Consider the following 21,126-nt stretch of genomic DNA (forward strand, 5'->3'; position numbering starts at 1 on the left):
ATATAAGATTGAGTTTTGTCTCTCCTGTTGTTCAAGGGGCATGAAACATTAAATCCACTTTGATATATCAAATTAAAAGGGTCTGTTTCACTCTTCTGGAAGATGGAACAGCTTATGTTACTTGTTTGGGAGCAGTTTCAGGGAAGTCTTCTATCCTATTGGGACAGAAGATAAATAACACCATACATGGCTCTGATAAGTATGCTATCTTACCAGACTTGGGATATGATATAACAATCATGCAATCAGAGTAAATTTTATAAACAATTTTTTCCCTGGTCCCACTGAATGATTATCTAAGTCTTTTAATTACTCCTCTAGAGAGATAAGTAAATTCGTTGGAAATATGAAACAAAATTCAATCACATTATTTTTTTTCAGAGTACAAAATGGTTTTATGACATTTTTAATAATATTAAAATGTTATTACCAACTATTCTGTAAATCTTCTCTTGCTTAAGTTGTTACAATACCTTACTCAACAACTGTGCAAGACAACCTCTTGGGGTGGGTCCAGAAGAGTCCACCAAGATGATTAGAGGGATGGAGCATCTCTCCCGTGAAGAGAGGCTGAGAGAGTTGGAGCCTGGAGAATGCCCTGGGAGGAGCCTAAAGCAGTCTTCCAGTACTTAAACGGGGCCTTCTGGAAGCCTAATGTGGAAAGAGAGCCAGTACCTAAATCACCTACTCATGCCACTGTCTTATGGTATGTTACAGCCATTTTCATTTGAGAGTGGCTAAGAGCAGCTCTGACACCACAGCAAGATTTTGGCTAAATTAATATCTCAAGTGTTATGAAATCCCAGCAGCAAGTTACAAGCATCAAGCTATCATTTTGTCCTAACTTGACTATTTTTTGTGTGTTCAAAGAAAACCTGAATGGGAAAAGTTATTCAAGTGAATATCAAAGTCCTCATAATTGAAACTTTAAATGAACATGACTAAGAAATAAATCAGCATATAAGTGAAAATTGTGCTAGTAATTCTGACATAACTTTTCATGTTTGGTTCAGAGGCTATGAACTCAGCTACTTTCAAGGAACATTTTGTCTTAAGTTCTACTTACTTTCTGGAGGAGAGGTACACAGTGGTTTGTGGAAAAAACAGACATAAAAAATAATAAAACTAATGGGCTAGGGAAATTAGGCTTTTACATTGTAGATGGTTTTTAAATTTTATGGTGTTCACAATAAACTTGAGCTCTCATCAACTTTTATAGGGCACTGCTGTTTCCAGTCCCCAGGGTTAGCAAGAGTAGGAGCACTAAAAGAGAATTTTGGCAGCAGCAACCCATGGAGACTTCCCCTTTCCATGGCAGAGCCATGGTGTCACAAATGCCAACATGTTGAAGGGGACACAATAATCTTCTGCCACTGTGCAATTCAAAGCCTTTTTTGAAGTTACCTACAACAAGCAGATAAATACAGAGCAATGGGAATGCAATATATCCAATCCCTATCTATTTCCCCCACCTCTCCAAGGCAGGTTGAAAAGCAGTATGTATGGTTAGTATAGATTCCAAACTCACAGTGACTGACAGCTGGAAGGCAGGTTCTGTTTGCTTTTGCTCTAGGAGTGCATTTATTCATTAGTATACTTCATTAATTAATTAGTTGTATTGCTTCTTTGCCCTATCTATTCCTAAGCCCCTTTGCTTGGGAACTAAACCACATCTTTTCATTTATGCCACCTCTGCAATCAAAGCAGCTAAGGCAGCAAATCACTAATGTTTGAGCTGTAAAGTAAAAGAGGGTGGACACAAATGTGTAAATTTATGTGAATCCCCCTTTTCTGCAATGTACTGTGATTTATGCTTTGACTAAAAGAATAGATTCACTTTCCTGTTGTCAAATTTACATCGGCCTTAAGGATAAAATGACATTTACCAGTTTTTCTCCTGCATATCTGAGCTACAGCCCATACGTGAAAAGTACGGTGACAACTCTATTAGTGAGGATTTTAACTGATATTTTTAAGATGTTTAATAGTATTTATGGTGGTACTATTAATGGAAAATATTAGATTCTTGGTAGATATGAAGATGTGTTTACTGTAAGAGCTCAACTTTTGTAAAATTTCTGTGACTACTTAGAACAACTGAACATTATTTGTGTCAATTTGAATGCTCATGTAAATATCACCCTTTATAAATTATGAGTTTTAAACACAGAATAAATATAAAGGAACATGCTTCATATGAATTTGAAAAAAAAACCCATAAGTCACAGAATCAAGAGAAGTCTGGTAATCCAGATGATGTTCCAAATAAAACATATCTTTTTATTAAAGGATATTCAATTCTAAGGTTTTGAACTGAGTTAAATAACTTAAGCACCTGTAAAAAATCATCACAGAAGTTTCCTTTACCATGTCAGTATTAAACAGATAATAGATCAGGAAAGAAAAAAAGATAGAAAATGTATTTCAAAAATACATGAAGATAAAGGTAATTTATTGCAATATAAATTAAAAATTAAATAAGTCAGCTATGGAATTGTCACAAAAAGTTCACATAATATCTGTGGATGGGCAAAGGGAAGCACCAAAATTTTGATATTTTTTGTTGCTGTTTTATGAACCAACTATGAGACAAATATACTTTTAATCCCCTTTCGAGATAGGTTTTAACACTGAATAATGAAACTTTTTATATTACCTACATCAGTGTCCAATTTAGCTTTGAAACTTGATACATTCTTTGTCTCAACGTCATTATGTTCCAGCTCATCCTGTTGTGCAGTTATTAATTGTTCAGACTTTAAAAAAAGACGTGATTTGGTGCATTTACATCTTGTTGATTAATCCTAGCTCTTTAGAGTGTAAGACAGAGTAAAAATTCCCAATTTATCTCCTCTAATCCATATTATTTACATGTATTTTCAACATTTTGTTCTTCTTCATTGCATTCATAGGTGTTAATCACAAGTTTCCATACCACAAAATGAAAGAAAATAAAACTTCCAAACTCCAAAAGAACCTCATGTCAACTGAGCAGTATCAATATTGTAGTACTAATCACATTTAAATGCTACTCTGTTTAATTATATTATCACTAACTGCTTTGTTACAGAGGCCTCCTGTCTTATTCAAAGCACAAGATGAACAGTGCTTAATGAACAGCTAGCTATTTGATATTTTCTCTTTTACTCATCATTCAAAATCTAGTTCATGTCTTATTTAGTGCATGCTTTTAGAATCCACTCTGAAGAAAGAATTATTACATCTCCTGGGGTTTCTGATGTTACCCATTACTATAATATCTGAATATTGCTAAAATACTAACCTATTTGTTTTCATAAGACACTGGAAGAACTCTGAGAATTATGCATATTTGCAGACAGCAGATTGAAAGATTGAAGAGAGGGTGATTAGAAGTGAAAGTTGTCCACTTTCATTTGGTGTCAGTCTTGCAGGACAGTTTAACAGCTTCCACAACTGCAAGTGCTCAGGGCAGAGCTCTCTCACATCAGTCACACGCACGCTTGGAAATTTGGAAACAAGCCACTGTGACCTAATTTTAGAAACCCAAGAAAGAAATTGCTCTTAAGACAAGAAAGGGTTGCATATGTTTCAGTGGCCTTGAAAGAAAGCTATCAAAGACAGAAAGAAACCAGTTCTTCACTCAGAATTAATTTACTTCAAAGATAAGACCCTTTTTTTTTTTTTTTTTTTTTTTTTTTTTTTTTTTTTTTTTACCAGCAATGTTATCTCATTTGTGCCATTTCATTCCACGGCTACAGCAGAAGAGGGATCACCTGTGCAAGCATCTTCATTTCCTAAAACAGACTGTTTTACTGCCATGGGGTGAAGCCTAGCAGAAAGTTCTGCTCAGAAAGTGGCATCTTGTCTGCATGTGCCCAGCTATAACTTATTAGATTATTCTTTTAAGTGCTGGGGAGAAAAGTGAGCACAGATAATTTTCACAGGAGAGGCTTCCTTCAAAAAGCTAAATCATATCTTCTCTGCTTTGATGGTTTAGATTGTCACATGAAAGAAACAGAGAAGCAGAGATGAACTCTCAGTGACTTTACATTCATTTAACATGGTTAGTGCAGGACACCAGAAGGTGACAGTGAGCCAGGTAACAGCAGTTTATTGGCTTTAGGTGCATAGAAAATTAAAGAGATTGGCCTGGGGTGACAAGATGAACAAATAATTTAATAAGATGCACTTTTTACCCTGACATTAATATTCTGACTACATTTCTGAAAAATATATCCTCCTCTGAATCTCATCTCATGTAGAAGAACTGTATGAAAAGCTACAACTACATATGAGGTCTTACCATATAATCCTGTAGCTCTATTAAAATGTCTTTAAAATTCTCTGACCTATCATTTTGCTGATTTTCTTAACTGTATTCTGAATTTTTCACTTAGCTGTCTGCTGTGATATTCAAGATTAGTGGTTAAGAATTTTTAGGGAACTCCCATCCAAACTTTTTTTTTTTAAATTCCCTGATAGCAATTTTACTGCCCAGAAGGCATTTCTTTTTACTTTGCTAATATATACAAGGGTTCTGACCACAAACCCTCAGATGCCCTTGATTTCCCTTATAGCTGCATATCATTAGAAGAGTTATTTCTACATCTTGATCATTCTTCTGCCTTGTCCCAAGATTTTAGATTTTACTGACTGAAAAAAAATTTGAATTAGAGTCAATTTACCTGAAATAATTCCCATCATGAGCAATATATAAGAGAGGTCTCTTTGTTGTTGTTGTTTGGGGTTTTGTTGTTGTTGTTGTTGTTTAAGTTTTTTTAAGTGTTTTTGGAATTCCTAAAAATTACATGCTGCTTTATGAAAAAATTCTCACATTAGTGTTTTAACTTTTAAACTATCAGCAGCCACTTCATGAGCAGTTGGTGTGGAAATGGAAAAGTCTGGGAGGGCACTGAGGAGAAAAACGGAAGCAGGGGTGCAATTTGTACCATCCTTTATTGCCATTAAAGCATAAAATAGGAACAAACAGATTTGCATATCTTTATGAAATACAGTCTTGAATCCTGATAATTCTGTGCTTTGGAACAATAAAAATGACAGAGCACCCTTACTTCCAGGGTGTGTATATTAGTGTCACAAAATTGTTTCATTTAGATCTACTAGGAAACATTTTGGTTTGGGTATTTGGAGCATAAACACATCCCTATTGCTGACAAAACCTCAGGATTCTGGAAAGTTTAGTCCATATTCAAGCTGTAAAACTCACCAGGGCTTCACAGCTTCCAGGAAAACATACCAGGCTTCAAGAGCAACTTAATTATATCCTAACTGCATAATGGGACTGGTCAAGATGCATCACCTTTCCCCATCTGTTCCCACCTTCTTACCTGATGTCCTAATTTCCACAGAAAGTAAATCAAGATATGTCACAGAAAGAAAGGTCTAGCATGTCTGTTCTCAAAGTAATAAGAAAAGAGAAATTGAACATCCCACGTGAAAAACAGCATTTAGTAAATTTGGGTGGAGAAATTAAGTTGGCAACTCCACATTTGGAAACACTGGCACTGGAGCACTTTTACCAAACTGATCTTCCAGTGTTGCAGGAACCAGTAATCCAGTGCTCAACTCTTAACTGCCCCAGCACCTAGCTGAAGTTCCCTGACCTCTTTTATATGTATTAGGAGCATGTGAATAAGATTGAAGCTGTGTTAATTTCTGTATGGATAGAAGGACACGAAAAGAAGACCTCCCAGGACTGTGTAGGGAAAAATATGCATCCTAGAAGGTAGCAATCTGGGAATTCTTAAACAAAACTAGAATATCTCTAGGTATCTGTTCTTGAAGAATGGCTTCATTACGGTCTGTATTTCTTTCTGTCTCCTTAAAAATAATCTCTGTTTCCATGGAAACAAAAAGAAAGCAGAAAGATCAGGTAAATTTGATAGAGGGAAAGAAACTGGTTTGTATAGTAGTTATGTTAGTGTGGAAGAAGAAAACACACAAGAAAACAAGCAAAGAAATCAATTTTATAATGGTAGGCAAATCATAATTATGACTCCAGAATAATATTCAGAAGATAATCCTGTCTAGGGAGAGCAAGAAAAAGTCTTTATGACAATAGGACCATAAACCAAATGTGACTGAGAGTGTTCACCTCATCTGGACCAAGACAAACTGCACTTAATTTCATGGTTTGAACAATAAAGTATCTCCTAGTATTCTGCAGTTTTGTTTACTACCATGTAAACTACTTGCACAGTCATAGCTAAGGAGATTAATTACTTATTTAGAGATAATATTGTAATATGCTATAGCATTGCTTCCATTGCATTCCTAATCTTTATACAAAAGTTCTGGACTTTAATATTTGGCCAGTGACTTGCTGAACAGGACTCAGTTCCTGCTAATTTTCTTTGTTTTATGTCAGAGCAAAATTCTCTTTGTTGAGTGTCTCATCCCCATGAACTGCTCTATGCACACCCCCACACCAATATATTACTTTGCTGACCTTCAAGCAGCTATTAGGTCTCCCAGATGTCCCTGGTCTCCCATTATCATCCAAGGAGCCAAAGTGGATGAAACCAAAATTCTCAGAATAACCAGCACAACTGGGCAGGTGAAAGTTAGTGAAGGAATATGTGGAAAGAATAACACACAGTAAAACACCACGGGGTTCAAGTGTGTGATTCAGCAGTGCTGGCTTTTCCTCACATCTTTCTGCAGCACACAGTATCCCTGTACATTTTAAACATCAGAAAGAGCATTTAATTTGTTAGGTCCACTTGAAATACCTGGTAAGTAAGTTTGTCAGTGAGCACCATGGGGACCAAAGTGGGACTCTGACCAAACTTGATCCTTAAAAGGCTCTTGGCAATTTTCCCCAGAGACAGATTTTTTACTCCTTGAATTATAAAAATTAGACCATAAAATTATGGTCTTGGTAATGCCTAGTTGCTCTGTCAAGTTGTTCTCCTAATGTAGACAGCTGTGCAGTGCTACTGCGTGTTAAATGGCTTTCACACTTGGACAGGCAGAGTTTAACTTCCCTCTTAAACTGGTCTGATAATTTCCAGTTTGACACGTGGAAAATTCCATACACATGGTGTACATGGGTTAGGCTTGTGAAATCAATTAATCTTTTTTCTAGCAGAAACTTAACAAAAAGTTACAAGCAAGATGTTGTAGTATTGAACAAGGATTAGAACCCTTCACATACTTCTCAAAAATTCTAGGAAGTGATAATTTACCTTTAATTAGTTTATTTTATTAATGAGCAGAAGCATGCACCTAATTGTGGATACACTATAAATCTCTTTCTACATATTTTTGTAGAAATGATAGACTTTTCTAGTAGAAGAAATAGTATTTTTTAAATCTTTTCTCAGCCATAACAAATTATATTATGTTATAGAATTGATGTTCTATATATTTACTGCTGGCATCCTCATAAAATGAGGTGGCATCCTCATTTTAGTCCATATATAACAACATGTTCTTGCATGCTCTCTGGGTATTAAAATTAGATTTTTATCCTGAATATTGCAACTGACAGCTTTCAAGGGCAAAAATTGTATAACATAAGAAATTACCTATTCTTTGAAAATGAAATGCAATTCTCAGTCAGTGAAGCTGAGACAGAAGAGTAAAATTCTTGGAATTTTGTATTTTACAACAGTTTATTTCATTGTTGTGTTCTTCAACAACAAAAGTGAAGTTATCAGTGAAATGTCTTATATCAATACAATTTGTTTGCTTTGACAAGTACTTTCCACACTCCTGAAATGCAATAGCAGTGATTACATTCCTTATTCACAAAGTATTTTTCATTGTCAAATATACTGAAAAAAATAAGCAATGGTTTTCAGCATTAGCTATTCTATTTCAACATTTTAATAGAATTAGCCAATGAACATGATGTTCCATATATCTAACAGGTAAAAATCCTTCTGTTGTGCAACAGTTGAGAAGACAGGTGAAAAATTACCTCTCCTGTCTGCTCTACCTCCCAGCTCAAACAAAGGAATGATAGAATCAGAAATTTGTGTTCTTAAGAACTACATGTAAAAACTGTCAAGGTACCCATCTTACACTGGGCTTGTAGCAGTTCTGGACATAGGTGGCCTTTTGAGTTTCCTAGTTCCTGAAGCATTGTCACATCTGGGAATGGTCAGAGAGCAGGAGGAAGGAAAGCAAAAGTGACTGCATGATGGGAGAAAGCAAAGCCAGGTTCCTTTGTCTGGATCCTGAGTGATTCAGACTGCTACAGTAGGCAGTTACCAAACAACTAACAAATCATGGAAGAAGATCTGAAAGTTTTGTATCCAGTTTTGAGTTAAAGCATTAGGGGAGCAGCTGTAATCTTATTCTTCTTTGTTTGGGTTTTATTATTTCTCTCTGGTTACATAATTTTCCTTGCTTAGCACAATATCAGCCTTGAAAGAAAATGTTCCTTTTATTTTTTTTTTCATCTTGCATTCAGTTTAAAGGCATTCACTAAAGAAATTAGAGATATAAGTTCCAATCTCCCTGGGAAGACAGAGAACTTTGATTCAGGTCATACAATTTACTGGACAAGTAAATGTTCTAGGCTAGCAGGAAGTCATACAAAAAATGTATTGCTTCATTCAGTTCTAGTTTTGGCTCAACTAGTCCAAATTAGAGATCAAACTATCATTAAGCTATGGGGTGAAATCATTCAATCCATGAAGCCTTGTTTGCGTTGTACATGGAGCCAAAAAACTGTAAAGTAGACAAAACCAAAATACTTAAAAATACACTAAGAATCTTTTTGCAAATAGCATGCAGACACCTAAATGGCATTTACTTGATTAGTGTCCCTGGTGAAAGACAAACAAATGCTACATGAGCAACACTTCAAATAACTAATTATTTTTTGGAATCACAGGTGCATGTAATGTAAAATTCCTGGAATGTCATATAGAATGTCATTGTTTTCCACTACTAATGAAGTGTCTGAAAATAAATTGCTGAAAAGAGTTATTTATCTCCAACAAGTTCAAGATGTCAACTGTTTGAATTCATATCTATGCATTCTGTCATGAAATTACTAAATTTGTGTATAATGTCTGGTTTTCTGTATGCTAGATAGGAGAATTTTTTAAAAAATGAATAGAAATAGAAATCTTCATATATTTAACAAAGTGTCACAGCAAATCAGAAAAGATGGAAGACAGAGCATCTGAAATTCCACTTCTATTCTGAACTTACGTGACTGTAGAGAACTGGAAACTGTTTTCCACAACCTGTATTTATAGTGTATAAACCTTTCTGGACTTCAATACTCAGAAGACATTTCTTTAATATATACCATAAAGATGGTTAAATTGTCCTCCAAGGAAGTTCAGAGTCTTTTTAAATACTGAGTACTGAAATTCTAGGTATCAGACCCTTGTATTTCTAATGAAAAGGCACTAATAATTCTAATAAATGTAATGATTCTCCATGTATGTTGAACTGGGTGATTAACTGCAATGATATCTTACTGATGTTAGATAAGGTGCTGTCAATAAAGGAAGAAGAGAATGAAGGGAACCAAAAGACTTTTCATAATATAACCACTAATTCTAGTAATTTTTTTTCTTCATATGCAGTGATAGATCACTGTTGAGAGCACAGTTCTGTCCTTCAAGATGGAAATACAGACCTATCCTTCAATTTCCCTACAGCTTTGCAGCTTTCACTGTCTAGACTTACCCTCTAGACAGATGTCAGAGGGAGTTCTTGCATCATGAATACCAGACTCTGTACATGGTTCCATCAGAAACTTTGCCAGGCTTACCAATGATCTGCCTATGTTGCAAACCAATATCTCAAGAGCTCATTTTTTCCATCTTCTGGGTATTGCCTTACCAAAAAACATGGATAGGATTGGTGTGTCACTTTTCACAATGAAGAAGGTCACACAGATATTGCCAGACAGCTAAAGAATTTGGGATTTGCTTTGTTTCTCTGCAAGTGTACATTCTTTTGGGAGAAACTGCCAATAGTTTAGCTGTGCTTACTGTCTGTTAATGAGTCAGTGACCATACACTGCCAGTTTTCAATGCAACAATTAAATGAAACGTGATAAAACTTCCCATTAACTTTTCTGGATAATGGCATAGCATTCTTGCTTTGGAGAGCCTATATGGATGATCCTTTACAGATAACAAGCTGGTGGATATTTACAAGCATTGTTAATTTTAGACAATTTATTTGCTAGCTAAGGAGACTGTCATAGACTCTGCTTCAGGAACTTGCACAACATTTTGCTGAAGTTAAAAGCAGAAATACAAGTAAAACTTTAGTGAGGCATTGACAACGGATATGACTCAGATGTGAAAATTATCTGGAAAGAGGTAGGTCAGGAATTAATTACATAATCCATTTGACAATGCTTTTAATGTAAATGTTTTTGGTAATCAGTCGTGTTATGACAGCATTGTATCCTGACTCATTTTAAAATTAGGGTTATCTCTGTGTGCACACACATCCACCCACATAAACATATATAATTTCAGCACCTAGTTAATGATAAGTAAAATACTCAGGGCAGGTTATAACTAGCAACAAAGAACCAGACAATAGAACTTGAGCAAAAGTGATTATGAAATAGCAGATATTGTATTCTTTAAGAAAGGAAAAAGGAATAACAGAAAAATGAAAACCAGTAGATTTGAGGAAGACAAACTTTAATAAACTTTGAAAGCTGACAGCCTCTCAGTTGAAAATCTGTTCAAAAAGGAAACGTGAACTGGCAGGTTCTTAGAGAAATGATACTGAGGTCACAAGTGCACACCCTCCTAATGCAGAAGAAAAATAGGCAGAGGGTAGGTGATCAGCTGAACTAAACCATGATTTCTTTGACTTGAGAGAAAGAACATATTCAAGAAGTAAGATATTTGTGGCAGAAAATAGGTCAAATGTACATACCAAAAATATTGAGAAAAAATGAACTGCTTGGATGTTCATGTTTATAAGTTAGTAGGAGTGGTATAGTCTCTACACATGATATGAAGTTTAATGACCTTTTTTTCATTAATCCTTAATAAAATGGTCAGTTTGGATCAATTATAGAATAAATTTCCCCATTAAAACTTGAAGAGCTCAGCCTTCAGTGAAGAAGATTATATAAGCGTAGTGAGAGCTTGGATAAGATGCTTTTAAATGAAGAAGTCTGGAAAAATCCCATCCCAGGATATGCAAGAAATAGCTTCTGAGTTCTCATAAACCTTGTGGGTTATCTTTGAGATTTCATATAGATCAGACCCCTGGAGAATGGAAGAACATTTTTATTTGAAGAGGAAATGGGTGAACATTTCTTTCTTTATTTGAAACAAGGAAAAGGAGGAAATATAGGCCCACCAACACTCAGTACTACTACAAATGATAAGAAAACCTAATTGTGTGTCACTGGAAAGGAAGAAGGAGATGAGTAGCAGACAAGAAGGATTTGTCAAAAGCAACATATGTCAAACCAATTTAATTTCTTTCCGTGACAGGGCAGAAGAAGATCCCATGGACTGGGAATAAACAGTGGATATCACCTATCTTGAATTTAGGAGAGATCTTGACAGAGTTTCATGACATCATTTTAAATAAAAAGAAAAATATTGGAAAACTGTTCTTAGAGAATAAGAGAATAACAAAATAACATTGGGGTTTGAAAGCACTACTTGAAGTCATCTACCCCTCCCCATGAATCTCCCCTGCTGTCTCCTACTCCATGCTCATGCAGAATCAGCTAGAACAGATTGCCCTGACCCATGGGTAGTAAAATATTTAGTATCTCCAGATACTTAGAGACTGTAAACCTCCCTGGGAAACCTTTTCCAATGTCTAGTTTCTCTCATACACCTTTTGTTCAGATGGTGTTTTGTGTCTTTTACTCTGTATCCATTGCTCCTTGTCCTGTCAATGAGTGCTGCTGAGAAGTCTGGATCCCTCTTCTTCAGTCTCCCATCAGATCTATAAACACAGAAGGCTCCCTCTGAGTTTTCTGTCATCCAGGCTGTAAACAGAATGTGAAAAAAGCTCTAGTCCCTTCACCACCTTTGTGATCCTTTGCCAGACTACTCACATCATAGACGTTTTCATATTGCTACAGCACCTCTCTAATTTTGTGTCTACATTGAATCACACGCAACCAACTTCTGAGATCCTGTGTCAGGCACATTCCAGAATTAATGTCAGTTAAGCGAAAGAAAAAAGAAACTTGCAGGACAGTAGTTGGTGGAAATATTGCTGTTCTTATCTTATTTCTGTATCATTCCATTGCCTATAAAAGTTAAGTCTCCATGCACTTTTGAGAGCACTTAACTCTTTTACCCAATGTGTATTCAAAACTATTTTGCAAGATACCCCATTCCATTGTGCACAATCCTATAATATATTTACAGATACTTAAGACCATCTTCCATTCTATAAAATCCAAAACAAATACCTTTTAATCGCACAGAAGTAAAATCCCAACTTATCTGGACCATACATGCAAAACATTACTAAGGTACAAGGATTTAAATTATTCTTTCTTTTTTTTTTCCTACAAATAAACATGCAGAAAAATTACTTTATTCCATGATCTTTGTCCCAGTCCAGAAGGAGCTTTAAATATACTCCAACTCATATAGAAATATATTTGGAATAAGTTCAGTATGATTTCTTGGAGCCAAATTAATTTTCTCTGTTAGAAGGTGCAATTTTATTATAAAGAATTAGTTCACATTTGCTTAGAGATTAGGAGAATTTAGGATTAAAGATATGCAGGTCAAGTTTCTAAAAACTTTCATTGGAAAAATGTTTCTTATAACCATTTTCAGACATTACTTGAGCACTTAGTTGTATTTATGTCTCTGACAATTAATGAAAAACAAGAGTCAAAGGACAACAAATTAACAGAAAATACCACTTGCATCACTTTCAGAAGTTTTATCTTGCTTCTTTATCTGTCATTTAAAAATATAGAGATTATAGAAATTCTTTGTTATTATCAAAGATAGGGATAAATTATATTTTGAAGTGAATTTTAAAAGTAATCATTTTCCCTCTCTGCTTAAGTACCACAGTATACTCAGTATTTAAAGACTATGAAAAAATAGACTTTAGTTCTATTAGCATGACAGCACAACACAATATCAGCTGTCTGATTTCTAAACAATGGTATTACAATAAATGCAAAATTCAAACAGAAGAAGGAAGTGTATGGCATGTGGAAAAAGTGTTACTCCATTTGGGAATAACACAGGAATGCTGTTGGAATGTGCCAGGATGTGAGGTCCATTTGGAATTAAATTTGTCAAAGGGTATAATGGACAATAACAATGAGGATTTCAGGGAAAGCCAGTGTCACTAGAGTTTTAAAAAAGGGCATGGAAAAGGACACAAGAAAGCACAGGCCAACCAGCCTCACCTTCATTCCTGGAAAAGTGATGGGACAGATCATTCTGAAGGTCATCTTTAAGTGTGTAGAGAAAAAGAATGTTATCAGGAGTAGTCAGCATGGATTTACCAAGGAGAAATCGTGCTTGACCATTCTGATAGCCCTCTATGATGGCACAATAGGCTGAGTGCATGAGACAAGACCTTGGCTCCAGCAAGGCTTTTGACACTGCCTCCCATAATACTCTCATAGGCAAATTCAGCAAGTGTGGGTTAGATGAGAGGACACTGAGATGAGAACTGGCTTATTGGCCGAGCTCAGGGGGTTGTGATCAGCAGTGCAGGGTCTAGCTGGAGGTTTGCAGCTAGCTGTGTTCCTCAGAGGATTGTGGGAGTGGCTGTCTTCAAATTTGCTGCCAACGACCAGGGTGAAATGACAGTGTGCCCTCAACAAGGTTGCTGATGACATGAGACTTAGAGGAGTGGCTGATTCACCAGAAAGCAGTGCTGTCAACCAGCAAGACCTGGACAGGCTGGAGAGCTGGATGCAGAGGAACCTGGTGAAGCTCTACAAAGGCAAGTGCAGCATCCTGAACCTGAGGAATACCTATATATATACCAGAATACCAGGACAGGTACAAAGCAGCTCTGTGAAGATGTGGAGGTCCTGATGGACAAGCAGTTACTATGAGCAAGTAGTGGCTAAGACAAGGGATTGGAGAGGGTCCAGAGGAGACAAGATAAGAAGGGGAATAAAAGATCTCTCTTTTGAGAAGAGGTTGAAAAAGCTGGGCCTGGTTAGCCTTGAGAAGATTGGGAGGGGGTCATGTCAATATCTACAAATACCTTAAGGGCAGCTGTCAATAGAATGGGAACAGAATCTTTTAAGTGGTGCCCAGTGAACAGTAAAATTAACAACAGGTACAAACTGAAACAGAGGAAGTTCTGTAAATATGAGGACAAACTTATTTCCTTTGTGTTTGACAGAGCACTGCAACCCATCCAGATATGAGCTTTTGCAACCTGCTTTAACAGTGGGGTTAGACTAGATGACTTCCAGAGGTCCCTTTCAACCCCAACCATTCTGTTATTCTAATATGGTGATAAATTTTCAAAATTTTTCATTTTTTACTTATGTATTTGTATTTGAAATTCTTGACTCTTGACAGAATAGTGGCATGTAGGTTTTGCCTTAATTTCCAACATAGTTTTATCTTTGGTCCCATACTGCTATCCTTACAGCTGAATTCAGTTACCAATATTGACTCCCTAGAAGGCTTCATACAAGCTACTGATTATTTTTAGAAAACTCTTTTTCAAACAAGAAAGGCAATAAGTAATAACACAAATGGATTCTTATTAAAAAGTGGCAGATCTGTGAACATGCACTCAGCCAGACTGTAAACTGTGTAACAACTGTAACTAAATGCAAAGCTACAATTGACCTTTACCTGTTGTGTTTTCACCAAACAAATTGTTATTGACTAGTTGAATGTCTGTAGTGGTCAGACAGATTGATTAAATTTATAGAGATTTTGGGTCTTATTTTGTCAAGGGTCAAAATCAACATGATTTTGTAGGATTAAATTTTTTTTTAATAAGTACAGGATATTCAACTTTCAGAGCTCTTGTGGCATGTATATGAACTGGTAATGTAAGGAGTTATAAAAAAAAAGTGGATATGAAAAACACTCTTTGCGTTAATTAATTTTTGATGATTGACATCTGTTATTTTTGTACTAGTCATTTTCTAGGGTTCAGTTTCTCCCTTCCATCTATATATATCTCAAAAATTATCTTCATACCCTCCAGTTCTATTATACTTCACTGATTCCCATTTCCCCTTAATACATGGTTCTTCACAAAATTAATATTTCTTAAATAAAGAGATTAATTAAAGAGAAAACTATAAGTAGCACTTTTCTTTTATTACTAGGCTAACCCAAGTAGTGTATCTGTTTTTTTCATAGGGAACAGAAGCCAATTTTCCTGCTGAATTAAAGGAGAAAGAAGATCAATCTGCTGGAAAAGGCTATAAAATGCTAGTTTTTCTCTAAAATAAGCAGTAATGGCTGCTGCTGTTTTCCATTCACATTGGGGAAACATGTACTTACAGGCCAGATTATTGTTATTTTACATCAAATGAGACTACAAAGAAAGAATATATTTGTAAAGAAAATGTCTCTATGTGTACTTGGGCAGAGTGTCATTGCTGCATTGTGTGAGTGAAAATAAATCTCCTGAGGGTTTGGGGGTCTTTAACAGGGAAATTGCTATACTTTTTTGTTTTTTCTTCAACTGTAGCATTCCTCTGCTTTTTATCTGCTTGAATTAGAGGGGAAAATAAGGAAACAAAGTGGACAATTATGGAAAATAAATGACAAAGTGGACAAATTGTAGACAATTATCTTTCAAAGAAAAAATCCCTTGAAATACTCCTTCAGTCTTCAATGTGAGAAGTTATACATCTAAAAGAATGCTTCAATTTGATCAAAAATTTGAAAGTAGAAATATGAAACTTTTTTTGTGTGTCTCTTGTAAAACATTACATATTGCATTTCTAAATTATTGTATTATTAATACCTAATTAAATGGCTTTTGGTATATTAGTAGTATAGTTATAAACCCTGTTCATAACTTTATATTAATGTGTGAATAACTGTGGGAGCTGAAGTAAAAATGCTCCTTAGTTTATCTAAAAAGAGAGTGTTTCTCCAAGAGAACTAAACTAAGATAAAAATCTTGTAATGTTGGCAGTAAGGAGCAAATTAGTGCCCTTCAGTATTTAATCTAAAAAGGAGATAAATACCACAGTTCAAACATTAAATAAAAATATAGACCAATAGATATCAATAAATAAAATCTTTCTTTTGCCTGTTTGTTTAGATTTTTCAGCTAAGGTCAAGCGGATCTTTAACATCGAGCACTCTAAGTTCATTTAACTCAACAGCAGAGACACTGGCTTTCTCTTGACTGCCTGGGTGACAGCAGGCTATGAAGCAAAACACATCTAAACATGGGCTACTTCCATGTATAAAAAGCTCTTGATAAACATTTTAAAACACTTAAAAAATTAAAAATAATATCACTCTCTTTTTGCAGTTGTGTAATAGAATAATAGCATAAACATAAAGGTGAATTGTTTGATGTTCCTGAAATTTGCTATTACAAGGCTATTTGTGTAAGCCTGAATCATAAGTGCCTGGGGGTGATTCTGAAGTACACAACTTTTCATCTTTTTCAGTTTAGACCTAGGCAGCATCAAAATGACTGGCAATTGCTTGATGTACATCGTGAGTTGTTGATTCTTATGCTAGGCCATGTCTAGTTATTCAGGTGTCCACTTCCAAGTCTGATTTTCATCCACCTGATCACCTCAAGGGGGAAAAACAGAAGAAAATTGTTGCATTAGCACTGAACAAGCAACAATTCCAGTTTTTTCATTAGCAACATACAGCAAAATAAAACATTTATTTCATAGCATACTGGGACTTTATTTTAAGAACCCAGTACTAATTAGTGGAGTTATGTTAAAAAATCCTGATCCAGGTAGCCTTACAACCTTAAATTTGGCAGCTGGTCTAGTTTTGCTCCACAGATTCAAAAGATAAGGCATATATTGCTATAAAGCAGTACCTAAGCACTGAACAAGACAATTAGGTATTCATCAGACTAGTGTATCATCAGGGTAAGGTATTCATCAGACTATTTATTCTAATATCAATATAAATTAGCATGTTATAAGGGAAAATAATGCTCTATCATTAATGAACTCAGTCTTCCATAGCAAAGAAATAAAAAATTTAGAAAGATAGAAGACTATTAATTGATTTCAGGTACTTAAAAGACATTTTATTGCTTTCATTAGGTTTAAACAATAATGACCTGACATCACACAAAGAATCTGAGCATCCCAACACTTTAGTGAATTTACTATACAATGGCACTGTCAGTAAAATTACCAGAGATTAAATTATTCCCCCCCCAAAAAAAAACCCAAAAGAACAACAAACAACAACAACAAAAACTTTAAAAAGCCCCAAAACCAAAAAATAACCCAAAAAACCAAACCAAACCAAAAATAACCCAAACAAAAAACCCCAAACCCCCACAACTCCAATAATTAAAACAAAAAAGCCAAACAAACAAAAAAAAAAACCCACAAAAATAAACCAGAACAAAAAATTCTCACACCCCAAAGCAAACAAAAAAATTGTTTAAAGGCAAGTTTAAAGGAGTAGTGGTTGGCAGATAGCATATGACAGACACCTTCTCAAAAGCCAGAAGGAAACATGAATAAAGAAGAGCAAAGCAATAAGGTGGGAAGATTGCAGAGACCAGTGGGACTATGACAGTCACAAAAGGAAATGAAAATAGAAATGTAAACCAGGATAAGACTATGTGAAAATTTTAAAGATAAGGATGTCATGGAAAACAAAATGCATTACACTGGGACAACAGCCATCCAGAATGAGATTTCTGGAATGAATAATGGAGTTAAAAGAAAGGAGGAGAGATTATGCAGCATTTTGAGTACAGAAGTTGACATTCTTGGAAGTTGAATGGAAAATTATGTTAATCAAACTCTTTGAGGAGATAAGTGACTCAATCCTAATATGGATTTGAATCCATTCTATAACTGGCATGGAGATTTAAACTCTAACTGCATTCAGCTGATTTTTGTTAGAAGCCACTCGGCATTAACACATACACTTATGCACTCTGAGGAAGAATATTCCAGTGGAAGCAATGAGCAAATTGGTGCCTGTTTCCCTTGGCTATTTTACTTAGAAAGTTCATCTATTTCAAAATAAGCTGAACAATCCATGGGTAAAACTACATATTACTGAACATTTGCTTTTTAATATTCTGATTTGCTATTTTGTTATGCGCTGTGCAGAACTCAAATTAATTATGACCTCAAGTGATTTCTCAGAATTCATCAGCATTCAAGAGCAGAGCAGTGGCATTTGGAATGGGTCTTGGATCCTCAGTACAGAGGTGGGCTATGTTATATGATGCAAGATTAACACTGTGATAGCTTTTATGATATTTCAGCTGCATCATGAGAATCCTCCACATAGTAATCCACAGGGTTTCTTTCATCCTCTGAATTACACTGCCACATAATCACTATGCAGTTTTGGTCATCAAAGTTGTTCTAATTATGTTGCTGTTTTAATGTGATTGTGCAGTAACCATGATGTTAAAGAGTGTCCAGTCAATAGATTGCCCAATTGAAGAACATTTGTAATATAAAGTGCTTGCCATTGCAAGTTTATTTTGTAAGCATCCTTGACTGAGGATATACATGTTTTGGATTTGAAAACATTGATGACTTTTCAGGCAGCTAAACTTACATAAGATCATAAAAACTTACATAAGATCATAAAAATTTACATAAGATCATCAAATTTACATAAGACCATCATCATATGCAGACCATCTCCGCCCATAGACTCAAAGCTCTCATGAGTAACAAAGTTTGTAATAAAGTTTTGATTCTGCTTGCGGTATTTTTTTTTCTCGATTTGCTATTCAACAAAATTTATATCACTTGTACTTGTACCCAGAAGAGAAGGCTGATTGATTTTCTGTTCAGGTCTCTACAGCTTCATCAGTCAAACAGACCAGAATAACTTTGTCTTGTACTTTTCCAAGCAGTTGTCAGTTAAGGAATGCCCTGATGATTATCACATGATGATTGATTTCATTTCCTTGCTCACAGATGAAAACTGATAACATCTTTGAAATCTTTTTCCTAGGCTCCTCAGGTAGTGAATACTTAGCTTTCTTACCAGCTTCTGCAAATTGTATACTTTGACATTTGCTATTTATTTGTTCATTTTCACAGCTGCAGAGATACTTAGTGATCTTGAAAACTGATCAATTATTTGAAACAGTTTGTAATTACCTTGCACTCACTGTATACCAAATTATCATTATGCTTATTATGTTAATGACTAACCCATTTTTTCCAGAAGCATTGTGTTACTCTTAATACAAGCTGTTTATTGACATTGCAGCAGAAATTTAATTTTCTGACTACAGACCATATACAGCTTTAAGTTCATCAGAAAAAATTTGAAAGCTTTTTTGCCATCTGAAAACTCTGGTCATAAAATTTTCTTTCATAAAATTTTATTCTCCATTATTTGGAATAAAGATGTTTTTCTTCTCCTGCACAAAAGTTGCACTTTATTTCCTTAGATTGTTTAGCATTCTGGAATGCTGGGCAGATAATCTGAAGACTGGGTAGTAACTATGAATATAGTGCAGAAATGAGACAGACCTGGCAAAAATATAATGACAGACAAAAAATCCCATACTGAATCACAAGGTGTTATGGGTTTTTTTCTGCTTGTTTTGTCAAAACTATTGTAAAAAACCCCACAAAAACCCAAACACGTAAATCCATACCACATTTGGCTTGCTTTTACTGTGCTGTTTACAATCCTAATTAGTAATTCCCTTTTAAACTCTGTACTTAGTAGATATATTAAAGCATTGACTTTTGCCACTCCAAGACAATGGTTGTCTTTTTACATTATGAAACTATGAAAGTAAACTATGGAAGTTGTTCAAACCTTTTGGACCTTTCTTTAGCCATTATTTATAGGATAACTGTATAGCATATTAAATGTAACACACTGTTAAAAAGCAGAAAAGGTATTTTGAAACCTTTAGACAATGTAAGAGGAATTAGAATTATCAAGAAATATAGGAACACGATGTTTAGAAGAACAATTGTTTGGGCCTTTTTTTCTGATTTAGTTTTTAATAATTTCCAGTTTCTAAGTTATAGAAACTCTAAGACAAACAGGAAGAAATAAAATTATACTATTCATCCTGTTTCTGCAAAGAATTACATATAGATTAACTTTTAAACAATTTGAGCAGTCCCATAGCAAATTTCCTAGTGTTGAGGCATTTATGAATTTGAAATAATTTTCTAATAGCTGTTTCCACTATTGATGGGGATGAAGGGAGGAGGCGGGAGAAGGAGATCCCTAGAGTTTCCACATATATATATATATCTATTTATCTCTATATATCCACATATATACACACACACACACACATATATATATATATATAATCTATAACTTTTATCACTGCTTTAGCATGTTCAGTTGACTTTTTGTATTCATACTTCAATTATTCAATCATCTTTAGGGGAAAAAACCCAATATATTTAAGTTCTTTTTTTACAGTATAATATATCTCAAACCCAGCACTAAGTATTTCCAGCAGTGTGTGTGGAAGTGACATAAAAGAAGGTTATATCTTTTGAAGAGTATCTTATTTTCAGGGAGGCTGTATTTATCACCTAACTTTCTCTTACTTGTATGAAATAACCTTCTGCTGTGCATCTTAATTTTAAAAGAAAAGCAGAATCTTGAACAAAAAGTGATATATGATACATTTTATGTAAAATGTAGCTCCAAGAGACTCTGGGCACATATTTGAATCCTTTAATACCTTCCTTAGATCTTTCCTTTCACCAAGACAGAACACTTTCCTATCGGTAACATCTTGCCACCTATCCAAATATCAGCAATGAAATGGACAAGTGGAAACAAATCAAGCAGTGAATGACTCTTTATTCGTATGGGCCTGATGCCACACTTTGCTCAGCCTGTGCAGAAGTTTCAGTGTCCTTCCATCCTGACCAAAAACCCCGACTCTGAATCCAGGGCCAGCTTCTACAGAACTTCTTTTCATCAATATAGACATGAATAATGTTTTAATGGAACAGTTTAAATCGATATCATCTATTTGCCTGCATTTTACATTTCCATCTCT

The 21,126-nt window shown here is 35.0% G+C and overlaps 1 long non-coding RNA gene across 1 annotated transcript; it reads left to right on the forward strand.

Annotated features, from left to right (window-relative positions):
• Positions 1-13,503: 13,503 nt before the first annotated feature.
• On the forward strand, positions 13,504-15,338 carry LOC135289362 (uncharacterized). Its single transcript, XR_010352132.1, has 2 exons — positions 13,504-13,896; positions 15,291-15,338. It is a non-coding gene; the product is annotated as an uncharacterized LOC135289362 (long non-coding RNA).
• Positions 15,339-21,126: the final 5,788 nt, after the last annotated feature.

The sequence above is a fragment of the Passer domesticus genome, chromosome 1 (assembly GCF_036417665.1).
Source record: "Passer domesticus isolate bPasDom1 chromosome 1, bPasDom1.hap1, whole genome shotgun sequence".
Lineage (NCBI taxonomy): Eukaryota > Metazoa > Chordata > Aves > Passeriformes > Passeridae > Passer > Passer domesticus.